Raw genomic sequence first — 14120 nt, forward strand, 5'->3', positions numbered from 1 at the left:
TCTTAACATAGCTTCGAGCTCCTGATTCATCCTCTCACATTGTCCGTTCGTCTGAGGATGGAACCCGGAGCTCAGGGCGACACGGGCCCCCAGGTGGTTTGCAAAGTCTTTCCATACACGGGACAGGAACTGAGGACCACGGTCAGATAAGATCTCTGCAGGAATACCATGGAGACGGAAGACATGTTTGATTAGTAGACTGGCAGTTTCGGCAGATGTTGGGAGAGACTTGAGAGGAACCAGGTGACAGGACTTAGAGAATCGATCGACGATAGTGAGAATGACTGAAAAACCATTAGAGGGGGGTAGACCAGTAACAAAATCCAAAGCTATATGAGACCAGGGGCGAGTGGGTACCGGAAGTGGGTTGAGAAGACCAGCTGGGGGTTGATTACTGCATTTGTTTCTGGCACAGATGGAACAGGCACTGATGTATTCACGGACGTCTTTGTACATTGAGGGCCACCAGAAGGTTCTACGGATTAAAGCCAGTGTACGGCCAACCCCAGGATGGATAGATAATTTAGCTGTGTGGGCCCAATGTATCAGATCACCACGAACCCGGGTAGGGACATATACCTTGTGTGGTGGACCGGTACCTGGATCGGGTTCAGTCTGCTGGGCATCCTGAACTTTCTTTGTGATGTCCCAATCTACAGCGCCCACTATGCAGGATGGTGGCAGAATAGGGGCTGATTCGGGGTCTTTGTCGGGTGAATACAGTCTGGACAGGGCGTCAGGTTTAGTGTTCTTGGAACCGGGTCTGAAAGAGATGAGAAAGTGGAAACGGGAGAAAAACAGGGACCAGCGGGACTGTCGAGGATTCAATCTTTTAGCCTCCTTTAAATATGCCAAGTTTTTATGGTCGGTCCAGATGATGATAGGGTGTTCCGCTCCCTCCAGCCAGTGTCGCCACTCCTCCAGGGCCAGTTTAATGGCCAACAGTTCCCGATCCCCGACATCGTAGTTCTTCTCAGCTGGGGAGAGGCGGCGAGAGAAGAAAGCGCATGGGTGGAGACGGTGATCTGAGGGGGAAACCTGTGACAGCACAGCACCAACACCAGAGTCAGAAGCGTCAACCTCCAGGGTGAACTGGGCAGAAGTGTCAGGACGGGTCAGAATAGGTGCTTGCGTGAATTTGTCTTTTAGGGCTTGGAAGGATTCTTCAGCAGAGGGGGACCAAATAAAGGGTTTATTAATGGATGTGAGCTGAGTGAGTGGGGCGGCAGTCTGGCTGTAGTTTTTAATGAAACGACGGTAAAAATTTGCAAAACCTAAGAAGCGTTGAAGCTGCTTGCGTGTGGTGGGAGTAGGCCAGGAGAGAACTGACTTGATCTTTTCTGGATCCGTCTTCAACCGCCCGCTCTCAAGGATGAAGCCGAGGAACTTAACTGAGGGTACGTGGAACTCGCATTTCTCTGCCTTTACATAGAGCCGGTTCTCCAGTAGGCGTTGAAGTACACATCTGACATGTTGTCGGTGTTCAGCAGGGGATCTGGAGAAAATAAGAATGTCATCCAAATAGACTGTGACAAACTGGTTGAGGTAGTCGCCAAGAACAGAATTGACCAGGGATTGAAACACTGCGGGGGCATTTGTGAGACCAAAAGGCATGACTAAATACTCAAAATGACCAAGGGGAGTCTTGAACGCCGTTTTCCATTCATCGCCCTCTCTGATTCGGACGAGATGGTAAGCATTGCGTAGGTCGAGTTTTGTGAAAATGGTAGCATCTTGAACAGGTTCGAATGTGGATGACAGTAACGGAAGAGGATATTTGTTTTTTACTGTAATCTGGTTGAGCCCTCTGTAATCAATGCAAGGTCGAAGTGAACCATCCTTCTTAGTTACAAAAAAGAATCCTGCTCCTAGTGGTGAAGTGGATGGTCTGATGATACCAGATGCTAGGGATTTGTTAATGTAGGTGGACATGCTGAGCTGTTCGGGTTTGGATAGGTTATACAACCTGCTGGATGGAAGTGTTGCGCCCGGCAGGAGATCGATGGCACAGTCGTAAGGACGGTGAGGAGGTTGAGATGAGGCTCGGTCCTTACTGAACACAAGGGCGAGGTCATGATACTCCTTTGGTACTTCAGACAGGTCGGGAGGAACTGGGGAATCGGCTGTTGGTGCTGAACAGATAGGTGGAGCAGAACGAAGGCAGTCAGTTAGGCAGTGTGAGCTCCAAACAGTCACTCGGGATGTTTTCCAATTTATTTGTGGGTTGTGCTTAACCAGCCAATCATATCCTAAGACTACGGGGGAGTGAGGAGATGGAAAAACAAAAAACGAGATACTTTCCTGGTGGTTGCCTGACACCAGCAAGCTGACTGGCACGGTCTGGTGGGTTATGGTAGTGAGAGAGTTGCCATCCAGGGATGATGCTCGCAGAGGAGTCGGAAGGAGAATAGTGGGAATGTCCAGATCTTGAACGACTGATTGGTCCAGCATGTTACGTTCGCATCCAGAGTCTACTAAAGCCTTCAACACACGACTTCTTTGATTACACACCACAGTACAAGGAAGCAAACATCGGGAGTTTGAGCCACCATTACCACCCACCAGTAATCCCGGAACTACTGGTGGGCTTGCCCTTTTACCCGCAAGCCAAAATTTGAGATTCTGTGCCCTGATTGACCACAGTAAAAACAAAGATTAGCGGAGAAACGACGTTGCCGCTCCTCCTGACTCAGCTGGGTTCTGCCGATCTGCATAGGCTCGTCTCCTGAGGAAGATGCGACTGGTGGCTGAGGGGTTCTGGTTTGAGTTAGCGGTGGAAATGACATTCTAGAGCCCTTAGAACGCTCCTTGAGACGCTTTTCAATCTTTATGGCCAAGGTAATAAGGGTTTCGAGGTCAGGAGGTTCCTGGCATAACGCCAACTGATCCTGGAGGCGATCATTTAACCCCTGGGTAAATGCTCCCAGTAACGAACCACTATCGAGGGAGGAAGTTGCTGCCAGCGTGCGAAATGCTATGGCGAAATCGGCTACTGTTTGATTTCCCTGGCGGAGATTCCACACTTTTTTGGCTACCTCAGCTGGGGTCTCTGAGTGATCGAACGTTTGCTTGAATTCAGCTAGGAAATGTGAAAGTGGACCACGCAGAAAACTAACGTCATGGCTCCTGGCTTCAGCCCAATCTAAAGCCTTACCCCGGAGTAAACCGATAATATAGGAAATCTTAACTGAATCTAACATGAAAGCTTCAGGAGATCTTTCAAAAGCCAACTGGCAATTAAACAGAAAACCACGGCATTTGCCGAACTCACCGGAATAGATGTCTGAAGGAGGTGAGTTGGGTATCCGGAAGTTTACAGTAGGGGGCGGAACCGGAAGTACGGACGGAGGAGAAACGGGAGGCTGAGCAGAAGGTTCCGAGGGAGTTAAGCGTGTAGTGAGATTACGTAACATTGTGTCCATCTGGAGTATTCGTCGGTGAGAGTCGGAGACTTGCTCCAGTAAACCATGGATGGCGTGTTCATGGCGTGTGAGAACCTCAGAAACAGCGAGCGGAGCACTAGTGGACGGGTTGGATTCTGCAATGGGATCATTGTTATGGCCGGATGATTCTGTCATGGCGGGCGGCAATCTTTTGACGCACGACATGCAGAATCACCACACAGGAACCGGTAAGTAAGTAAAACGACTTTATTATGTACTGAAGGGCAACGAGGGGAACAGACGACGGGCAGGCTGGCAGCAAGATTTCAGGATGGAACTCTGAGGAGGGAGACAAAATGAGTATATGGAGGAATGACGGAGAATGATATTGGGAGTGGAGCTTACTGATTGCAGTAGTGGTGAGAACCTCCGGAGGGACTGGTCAGGTCCGGGTGAGCAGGAAAGCTCCAGAAGGTGATGGGACTGTTGGTCCAGAGAGTAGGTAGGAGCAGCGGTTTGGTGGAGGCAGGTGAGCGGCTGAGAGCGAGCGGCCAGGGGAGGAGACGGCGTGATCTGGTGTGCAGGAGTCCAAGCTGGTTATGGAGGTGGTGGAGTGTGAAAGAGAAACCTGGAGCAGAGCAGGGGAGGATTATCAGGATTTCTTCTGACGACAGAAATCAAGCAGAGCTTCAAATACAGGTTAGTGACTAGGAACTAGAAATTTCACAGGATCAAGACAGGTTAAGGCTAGAGCTACCCAAGATAGAGTAATCATCCGGCGAAGTGAAGTGCCACACTGCTCCTTAAATCCCCTGGACCGTAATGACTGGATTGGCTGCAGCTGGAGACTCTCAGACTCTCAGACACGCCCACCTGAAAACAATGCTCAGAAAATACAGGTGAAATGCAGGAGGCTCACCACGGACCGTGACACAAAGAGGAGTGTTCCAGAGTTTTGGGGCTCCAGCAACATGGCAAGTAGGGATGGGTACCTTTGACATTTGAATCGAATCGGTACTAATTCCCGGTACCTAGGAATCGATACCGGTACTTAACGGTACCAATTTTAGTTACTTTTGAGTGTTTATTATTTTAATTCTCATTTATAATTAAATATATATTTTTCTCAACATATAACCATATTTGATAAATATCACGATAAATAACATACAACTGTTTGTATTTTAACATCGTCCTTGTAGTTTTATAAGCTGATAATTAAACTGAAGCAAACATCTTTACTGTGAACTAAATTTACTGTGTATCTTCATTCCTTTTGCCGTCCTTTTTCTTTGATTTTTTTCTACTGGAAAGTTAGAATTTCCGACGAGAAAGCGAACGCACCATTAGCTGATAACAACGGTGGCAAGGAAGCTAACATATCAAGCTAACGTTATCTTAAACAGTTTATTTACTTGCTGGAGCAGATTAAAACGATGATGCCTCACACTTAGATTGTTGTCACTGGTTTCATTGTCACCCAGTCACCCGTCGCATTTAGTAAAGTGAAGCCAAACTTTAGAGCACGTTCATGTTCTTCTAGTCGGAAATTCGGAGTTCCGAGGAGAAAGCGAACGCACCATTAGCGAAACGGAAGCTAACATATCAAGCTAACGTTATTGTAAACATTTTATTTACCTATCGGAGCAGATTAAGATGAGGATGTCTCACTTAGATAGCTGTCGCTGGTTTCATCATCACCCAGTTACCCATCACATTTAGTGAAGTGGACCCAAGCTTTAGCGTGCGTTCTTTCTACCATGCTGCTCTGTTTACAACTGGCTCGCAGCGACCGACAACATAACACTCTTGCACATGCACAGCTGTCTAGGCAAGTTCTCGTTATGAAGGACGGTTACCGAAACGAGGCACCGTTTGAAATGACGTGAATCGGTGTTCAGTCGGTACTATGGAATTCTGCCGGTACCTTAAAAAGTACCGAATTCGGTACCCATCCCTAATGGCAAGCACATCAGACTCCCTTCTTCACTGGCAGCGAGTGAAGAGGTAAATGTGTAAAAGAACAGTTATGAAGAGCGAACATTTTGTTAGTTTTTATTCACATTTTAATGGTTTTAATTTTTTTTTGTTTTGTTTTAAAATGTTATTATCTCAGTATTTTATTATAGAGCTGTGCTTCTTTGCACTATGTTCAGCACCTTTTGCCCCCTTGATCGGGGTGGGAAGGGGCTTTATATATAAAATGATTGATTGATTGATTGATTGATTGTGCTGCTGGAGCAGATTAAGATGTCTCGTACTCAGATTGTTGTCGCTGGCTTCATCACCACCCAATAGGCCATCGCATTTCGTGAAATGCAGCAAAACTTTAGAGCGCGTTCGCTTTCTACTAGTCGGAATTTCGGAGTTCCGAGTAGAAAGCGTACACACCATTAGCTATGTAAACAAAAACTTAACAATCAAGCTAACGCTATCTTAAACAGTTCATTTTGGTGCTGGAGCAGATTAAAATGCCTCACACTCAGATCGTAGCCACTGGTTTCATCATCACCCACAGCCCAACGGATTTAGTGAAGTGGACCCAAACTTCAGAATGCTTCCTCGCTGCCATGCTGCTTTGTTTACAGCTCCCCTACTATGACTGATGACATTACGCTCTTGCGCCAATGCGCGCGGCCTGGGTACCGAGTGCCTTAAAAAGTACTTGATTCGGTACCCATCCCTAGTTGTTGGTAATAGGGCTTGCGATAATGACGTCATCACCGACGCGTCCTCCCTGTTGAAGGCGTGTGAGTCCTTACTTGTTGCTTGTTAATACTGTAAACAGCGCGCTCAGTGTTGTTCTTGCAGCTTAATCTATTATTCAGTTGATCGGTTATGTTACACAACTCTAGTAAACCGTTGCGGTGTTGTGGGGGTGACGCACATGATCGCCAGGGGAATAAATGTGGAAAACAGGCCAACTTTCACTGTTTTCCTGCTTGGAGGCAAAACCACGGAGACCAAGTCGCTAGCATAACAAAGCGTTGTCGGCTCGCGTGGATCGCTGCTGTAAGGTGACTAAACATCACCTTCCCGATTATTTTCATTCTGGTAAGTTACAGATGGTGTACGATTTTTATACATTGTTTATTTCCTTCAACCGCGACACACACACATGCACACACACACACACACACACACACACACACACACACACACACACACACACACACACACACAAACACACACACACCTTTACAAACTCTTTTTTTTTAACTCTAGTGAATTTAAAAGCAGGCCAGGATAATAAGATCTGATGTTTTTGTTCCTGTCAGATTTAATAAGCGTGTACCTCTCTTCCTTTTTGTGACGGTGAAACAAAAACACCTGCTATGTTCTCAAGTGTCTTTAAAACAACGACAAATAAAATAAAAACTCTTTCAGCTGAAGACCTAGAATTCATTTAGTTTCAAACCAACTGTGGGAGAAATTGAGTCTCTTTGTAATTAATAAAGCCATCATGTAAAAGAAGTTCATTTACATGTAATTAAGGACCCGTGAGACGTAAGATTACATAGTAAACATGAAATCAACCTTACGAACCGTCTGGTTATTTTAAACAGAAGATTGGAACTTTTTATTGCAGGGATTATGTGACACTTCGTATTAAGTCAGAGACAAGAGGAGAGAGAGTCCTTTAAAACATTTAAGAGAATTTATTTCTAAACAATTTAAACAATTTTAAACAAGACTAACTAACTCTAAGTGATGAATGGATCTGGTGTAATGAGACTTGAGGTGGATGGTGTAACATGAGTGATGTTATGATCAGAACTCTCGTATCCGGAGAAGCAAGTCTGAGTGATGTTGTGATGTTTTGCTTCTAGCTATGATCAGAGTTTGATCGGAGTTTCATAAACACATGAGACGCCATCTTGTCGTTCCACACATACCCTTCAGGATGAGACCTCCGTACAGATCCAGAATGCCGGGTCCTCTATTGGGATTCTTGTCCCTCATAAAAAGGTTTATCTCAGCAGGTGGTCTTTGTCACACAATAAGATAGCTTTTCACAGGTAGATGCATCTTCTCTTCTCTTTATTTGACTTGTACTTGCATTTGTTCCACAAACTGAGAAAAAGTGGTTACACTAGATTTCATTGCAACTTACAAATTAAAGCCACACCGTGCAACTTTTTCATATCGTTTTCTTTAGCCTGTGTGAGCTAAAATGACCCTTAGAGTCTCTGAGTTTCTGGGATTGATTAGCTGTGGCTCTCGCCCTCTTGTGTAGTGACTGATCTCTGAGTTTGATTGGATTAAAGTGCAGCATTTTATTGAGTTGTTTTAACGACACACTCATGGACACAGGCAAAAACATTAGTGCTCGTTCTTAGACCAGTTGAAAGCAGACATTTCAGTTTTTCGGTGCTGGATTTAGTTATTGACATTATCCGAAGGAGGAAATGTCCAGATGATCATTAACCTGCTCTTCAGGTCAGTTCAGCCGCACTCCATACGAACCTCCGCCGCCCGGCCAGTCTGGTGGCACGCCAATCATAGCACTATCGATTTGATGGGCCAATCACAGAGCTGTATCGGTTTGGTGGGCGGGGCAATACTGCATCTGATCAAAACTAAAATGAAAGGGACTTGGCATTTGGACTATTCAGACTTTTGCTTTTCTTTGAGTCAAGAGCAGATAGATGTACTTTATTTAGAAAAGGGACGTGTTTGCATCTTCTTCAACAGAGCGTGGTGTTCACTGACATCCACAGCAGTGAGAACGTCACGTTGTTCATCGTCCAATAGCACGTGGAGACAGTTTGAAAGCCAACCATCTCATGACTGAGATCTGTCCGTGTCGTGGCCAGACTTTATATTCACATGTACAGGATGGCTTGCCAGATCCATAATGGATGAACTTGAGCTGTGAAATCCCTCCTTTGTCTGCCAAGCTTTAAATATAACATGCATAATCTATAGAAACTTCTAATAAACATGATAAATGGTCTGAGAGTTTCTCTGAAACAAAAAATGGATTTATTTCATGGAGAAATGGGCAGATTATCCATCAAATTTGAACAGAAACCCTTTTAGTTGAAGGAAACCGTTCGTAGCTTTTTGGGATAATTGTTATATAGTTGTAGCCCAGAACCGAGACGCCTGGAGTGAGCTGATTGGCAGCCTGTCCTCCCGTTGGGGCCACAGGCATAGATAAATAAATAAATAAATAAATAATTACACTGATTTAAAATTAAATTAACCTTCAGGCAAAACGGCTCCAGTTCTGCTGTTAAATGTTAAAATGTGTTCAGTTCTTTTTCTTTGTGCTGCCAACAGAGATGAAGGTTTGGGTAAAGCTTCACTTTTGGTCAGTTTCTTCTGTCCTGGTGAGGAGATGAATGCACTTGTGAAAAGGTGCATGTGCTGGTTTTAGATATGTGCACACTCATGTGTGAAGCCTGCCAGGAGTGAGACGTGGTGAGCAGGAAACCTTTCATCAGTTTCACCGTGGCTGCTCTAAGTGGCTTTTCATGACTCGGATCATCTATCGTTCCCTTCATTACGATCGCCTCCTTGTTTACATTCGCTGCCATTTCTTAGAGTAGCGGTTTCCTGATGGATAACGGCTTCAAAGACAGATGGACAGGAAGTGTGCAGGAAAACAAAAGCATCACGAGTGGAGTGAAATAAACTTCACGCGCCATAATTTTCATTAAGTTTTCCTGTAAATTTAAATTGGAGACGGGGAGATGCCTTACCTTAAGGGGGGAAGTTGGAGTATGAATCTTGTTCATGAGTTGGAGGACGGAGCAGGAGATTGACAGGGAAATCGGGGAAGTGATTTTTCCGTTTTGGCTCCAGCGTATCTGGCAGACACTCGTATGTTCCCTCTCAGGCACTCCGTTCAGAGGACCTGTCCTTGCTCGTGGTCCCCCGGTCACGGCTGAAGATGTGGGGTGACAGAACCTTTTCAGCTGCAGCTCCAAAACTATGGAATGAGCTTCCATGACACATTCGGCATTCCTGTTCTGTAGCAGTTTTTAATCAAAGCTGAAGACCCAATTTTATTCATCTGTCTGTAAGTCAATGTGTGTGTGTGAGTGTGTGTGCGCGTGTTATTTGTGTGTACATGTGTGTGTTTGTGTGCGTGTGTACATGTGTGCGTGTGTGTGATTCTGTATGTGTGTGTGTGTGCATGTGTGTGTGTGTGTGTTTGTGTGCGTGTGTGCATGTGTGCGTGTGTGTGATTCTGTATGTGTGTGTGTGTGCATGTGTGTGTGTGTGTGTGTGTGTGTGTGTGTGTGTGTGCGTGTGCGTGTGCGTGTGCGTGTGCGTGTGCGTGCGCGTGTGCGTGTGCGTGTGTGTGTGTGTGTGTGTGTGTGTGTGTGTGTGTGTGTGCTTGCCATCGAAATATAAATATTGGATAATTCGTGTCCATAGGCTCCAATAATAAGTTTTTGTGCTAAAACGGGAGGTGGCCACCACCGCCATTTTGACCGTGTCACAGGTTACGTCAAGCCCAGACAATTCCACAAAAGGGAAGAGAGGAGAAGCTGAGGGTGGGGCTGTAAGGCTGGGATCAACTGACGACACCCGTTCAACTAGCTACAAGCTAACCTGAAGCTAACCCAAAGCTAACGCGGAAGTGGGAGCTAAGCTAATGGAGGTAGCAACCTAGCTACAACCGGAGTTAACTGTGCACAACACCAGAGCTTCTGAGTCAGAGATACGCCGGGCTGACCACTGGGTAAAACCGGGTGGAACACATCGGTCTCCCAAGACCTCCACAAGCCGATAGTGGGAACCCAGCTCCACCAACATGTTATATTTCAACCCATTTTCTAAAGTGCAGCATTATGTTAAATGCACTGGGTTTTACCCTATTACATTTAAATTTCATGGTTAAACAGTACATGTTAAAATCTAAGCTCAGCTCGGCAGTGACCTAAAATACATAAATATAATTTTACTTACCGAAAAAAAATGAAGTGGAGACTCCTTGGACGCTCTATTAGTGCAATTAATGCCACAGCAAGTCATTTTGTCCAACAATTGCACAAATAATATCCAAACAAGAATACACACACACAGAGACTCAAAATCCCAGAACAGTTTCCAGGCCAGACCGAGGCTCTACTGAGGCCTTTCCACGGAGCTAGCTCTGTGGTCACGTGGGTCTGATGCTCATTAATTATACAGAATTTTAGGCTTTTAATACACTTAAACAGAAGAGTGAGAAAAACATTCACCTCCCTCAGAGTTGTCATGAGTGTAAACTAGATCATTTATACCTAAAACATGTTTTGGTACCAGGCTGTAAACTTGTTGTACCTTTTTTGTAATATTTGAATTGCTTTTATTTTCCATTTATTCACCATATTTAACTTTCTGATTGATTGATTGATTGATTTCTCATGTATCGTGTTCAGCGCCTTGGGCTTCCCGACAGGGTCGCAGAAGGCGCTTTATAAATAAAGCTTTGATTGATTGATGTTTATTTCTGCTGTGAAGTTGGTATTTTTAACAAGGGAGTCAACGAGGATTTGCTCACTTCTGACACCAGCCCCTAGTGGATGATGGTGGAACTGCAATTTTTGGTACTTCTGGGATTGCTTCAATTTTTGAGCCGCATTGTGGGGGCCTGGTGCTTGCATGTGTACATGTATGTGTGTGTGTGTGAGTGTGTGTGTGCTTGCATGCGTGTGTGTGTGTGTGTGCACGTGTTTGTGTGTGTGTGTGTGTGTGTGTGTTCTTGTGTGTGTGTGTGAGTGAGTGTGTGTGCATATGTGTGTGTTCTTGCGTGTGTGTGTGTGATACACACACACAGGTTCACAACGACAAAGTGACATCATAATGTACCACTTAACGCCATAGTGTACCTCTTAGCTGATAGTGATGTCAGATTTAGATAAAAATGCTGAGTTTTTAACTGAAGAGGGCACAACACTGACAGTTTCAGGGAGACAATTAAAATTTTAACTAAGATACACTAAAGATTTAGGGTGATTTGGGGGTGACTTGCTCTTTAAGTTTAAATATTAGCATAAATCAAATTAATTTTGAGCTAAATTATTTGAATACGATACAATAATTCCTGACTTTCTTTAAACGTAGTGTAGGAACCCGCCTGTCAAAGACTTTTAATAATAATAGTTGTACTGACTTCGTTGAGACGTAGTGGTAATTTCAACTAGAACGTTGAGCTAAACTCTGACTCATTGACAAAAGATGTCTTCTTTTAGTCTCCAAATTTATTACACATACTTGCTGTCGCTTAGAATACAGAGTAAAACTGAAAAAGAAAAGAAAAACAATGGAGTCATCTCTCTCTCTTCATTGATATATATAATTCACAGTAAATATAAATTAGAATTCAAAGCCTATAACTGCTAAATAAAATCACCTGTGAATGAAACCGATTGCCCACAAACGGAGATGGCATATTTTAACAGGTAACAACAACTAAATGAATTATTATTAGCTTAATACGCAGTGTTACAACGCCAACTGCTGGTAGAAAGAAGTAGCCAGAAATGTCCACTTGTTTAGCTAGCTCCACAAACTTGTCTTTAGCACAAACGTATCCATAAAACTGTGTAAAACAAATACGAATACATACAGGCGTTGCTTCAAGAGTTAAGCAAAGGTTTGCCGGTTTTCTGATTTTTAAGAACGTCTTTGCCTCTTTTAACCGATAATACCTAGCTGCAGACCCTCTCCAAACACTCCCCCCTGTTGAGCTACCCCCGAGCTCAATAACGGCGGCCTTCCCAGCGAACAACACAATTGAAAGAATACGTTTATACAGAAATAGTAATAATGTAATTAAACAGACAGGACTCCAGGTTTAAATATGAATGTATGGATTTTTTTTGGCCATCCCCAGTGAGATTATAAAACACAGATACCAACAACAAATAATCAGTTGCCGGACAATAGGCACAACATACCTATGCTTACTGAAGTTAGCAGGTGAGTAATGTTTGTGCAAGTGTTTATTTTAAATGCAATAAAATTAAATATCAGAAAAAGTAATTAGTGGAAATCGTTTTAATTAACCCCTTAAGCCCACTGGCCTCCACGTTTGGGAGTACGCCTCCTACAGCAGTAGTGGGTCTAAGTTCATACGAGTGAGTAGTTAATATTTATGTTACCATTTATGATTTTTTATTGCTTCTTTACAGTGAAAAGCTGCTGATGTGTAATTTTTAGGCATATTTATATGTGTATGTATGCATTTCATATATTCTGTTAACAGGAATAATTGCTGGCCCTTTGACACAAAATGTATTGATTTAGAAATTACTAAAATATTTTGCATTAAGTATACAATTCACAAGACTAGTAAACTCATATTGACCATACACTAATCTGTAAAGAATATACTGTAAACACAAAAGCAGAAAAGTTTGGCTTTAGAAAAAAAGTTCAGACAAATGAAACAACCAGCAACAGCTTTTATTGGCCTTACAAATACCTTCCAAAAAATGTCCACACAAAGCTACAGCCTCTTCAAAAATTCAGATGAGTCCAGAGCTTTTCTGATTTTCTCTGAGTATATGAGCAGTTCCATGGCATAGGACATCAGCAGCCGCTCACTAATGAGACAAAGATAAATAGCAATTAGTAAAAATGACATTCACACCTAGAGGCTGTCATAAACAATGTGAAAACAATACATATAGGCATTAGCACTGTTCTTGTGTTTGTAGAATACCTCCGGGCTACCACATTGCCGTCGTGAGTTTGCTGCTTATTAGATGAGGAGTCATAAACGGTCAAATAAATATTGTTATGTTTATTTTGGCCAAAAGGCTTGCATGTAGCCCATTAAAAATTATATTAAAAAAATTTGCGTCCATGACGTCTTCCCCCACTGCCAATAATGCTTAATTTTATATAAAAGTGTTTCAGAAAAAAATTACGAATGCGCTATCTATCAAACTATGTCTTAAACATTCAAATTTCTAGTACAAAATCTTTGCAAGTTGTAAAAATATAAATCTGTCTTTACCTGAACCGTCATTTCCATCTGTTGCAACACGCATGCGAGTTCTCGTCTTCCTACATGCACGCGTGTTTTGTACATAGGGGTGTGTTTGGCCAGGGGCGTGTTTGGCCGGGGGCGTGTTTGGCCGGGGGCGTGTTTGGGCGGGGGCGTGTTTGGACGGGGGCGTGTTTGGGCGGGGGGCGTGTTTGGACGGGGGGCGTGTTTGGCCGGGGCTGCGTCTGCAGCTAGACCTTACTCCTTTTAACCGATCTCTCTGCATCAGCGTGCGTTGCTAGTAACAGTCACTCACGTACTCTGCACTTCCTGTTCTACGGGTGTTTTCCATGTCAAAATAAAAGCGTACACAGCACTTCCTGTTCTACGGGTGTTTTCCATGTCAAAATAAAAGCATGTACATAAAACTTTTACACAATGAACTAAAATGCCTGGAAGTCAGAACAATAGTTGTTTAATATTTTCAGATTAAAGCTGATGCAGCTCTCATGTTCTAAAAAGTCTTTTTGAATTATGGCACAGCTCTGCTTCATCACTTTGGATGTTGACTTGAGAGACGTAAATAAATGCAAAATGATGCAGCTTTCAGGTTCGTTTCACCATAAAGATCCCTCTTGACACTCTGCACCTTTGTCACAACACTGTGTGGTGTCGCTCCGTGCCTCGGCTCTCACCGCTGCAGCTTTAAGCTTCCGTCGAGCACATCGAGCATGAGTCATTACACCAGAACACGTGGGTGTTTCTGTCATGTAAGAAAAAGCGACGGTTGTGTTGGAGTGTAT

General features: G+C 43.8%; 1 protein-coding gene and 1 long non-coding RNA gene across 4 annotated transcripts in view; one reads left to right on the top strand and one right to left on the bottom strand.

Annotated features, from left to right (window-relative positions):
- whrna (whirlin a) overlaps positions 1-14120 on the top strand; it is a 267355-nt gene that overhangs the window by 63040 nt on the left and 190195 nt on the right. The window lies entirely within an intron of this gene.
- LOC139070386 (uncharacterized) lies at positions 3639-4197 on the bottom strand. The gene is made up of 3 exons (XR_011520913.1): positions 4141-4197; positions 3789-4011; positions 3639-3722 (listed from the first exon to the last, which is right to left on the bottom strand). It is a non-coding gene; the product is annotated as an uncharacterized lncRNA (long non-coding RNA).

Source organism: Nothobranchius furzeri, chromosome 6 (assembly GCF_043380555.1).
Source record: "Nothobranchius furzeri strain GRZ-AD chromosome 6, NfurGRZ-RIMD1, whole genome shotgun sequence".
NCBI lineage: Eukaryota > Metazoa > Chordata > Actinopteri > Cyprinodontiformes > Nothobranchiidae > Nothobranchius > Nothobranchius furzeri.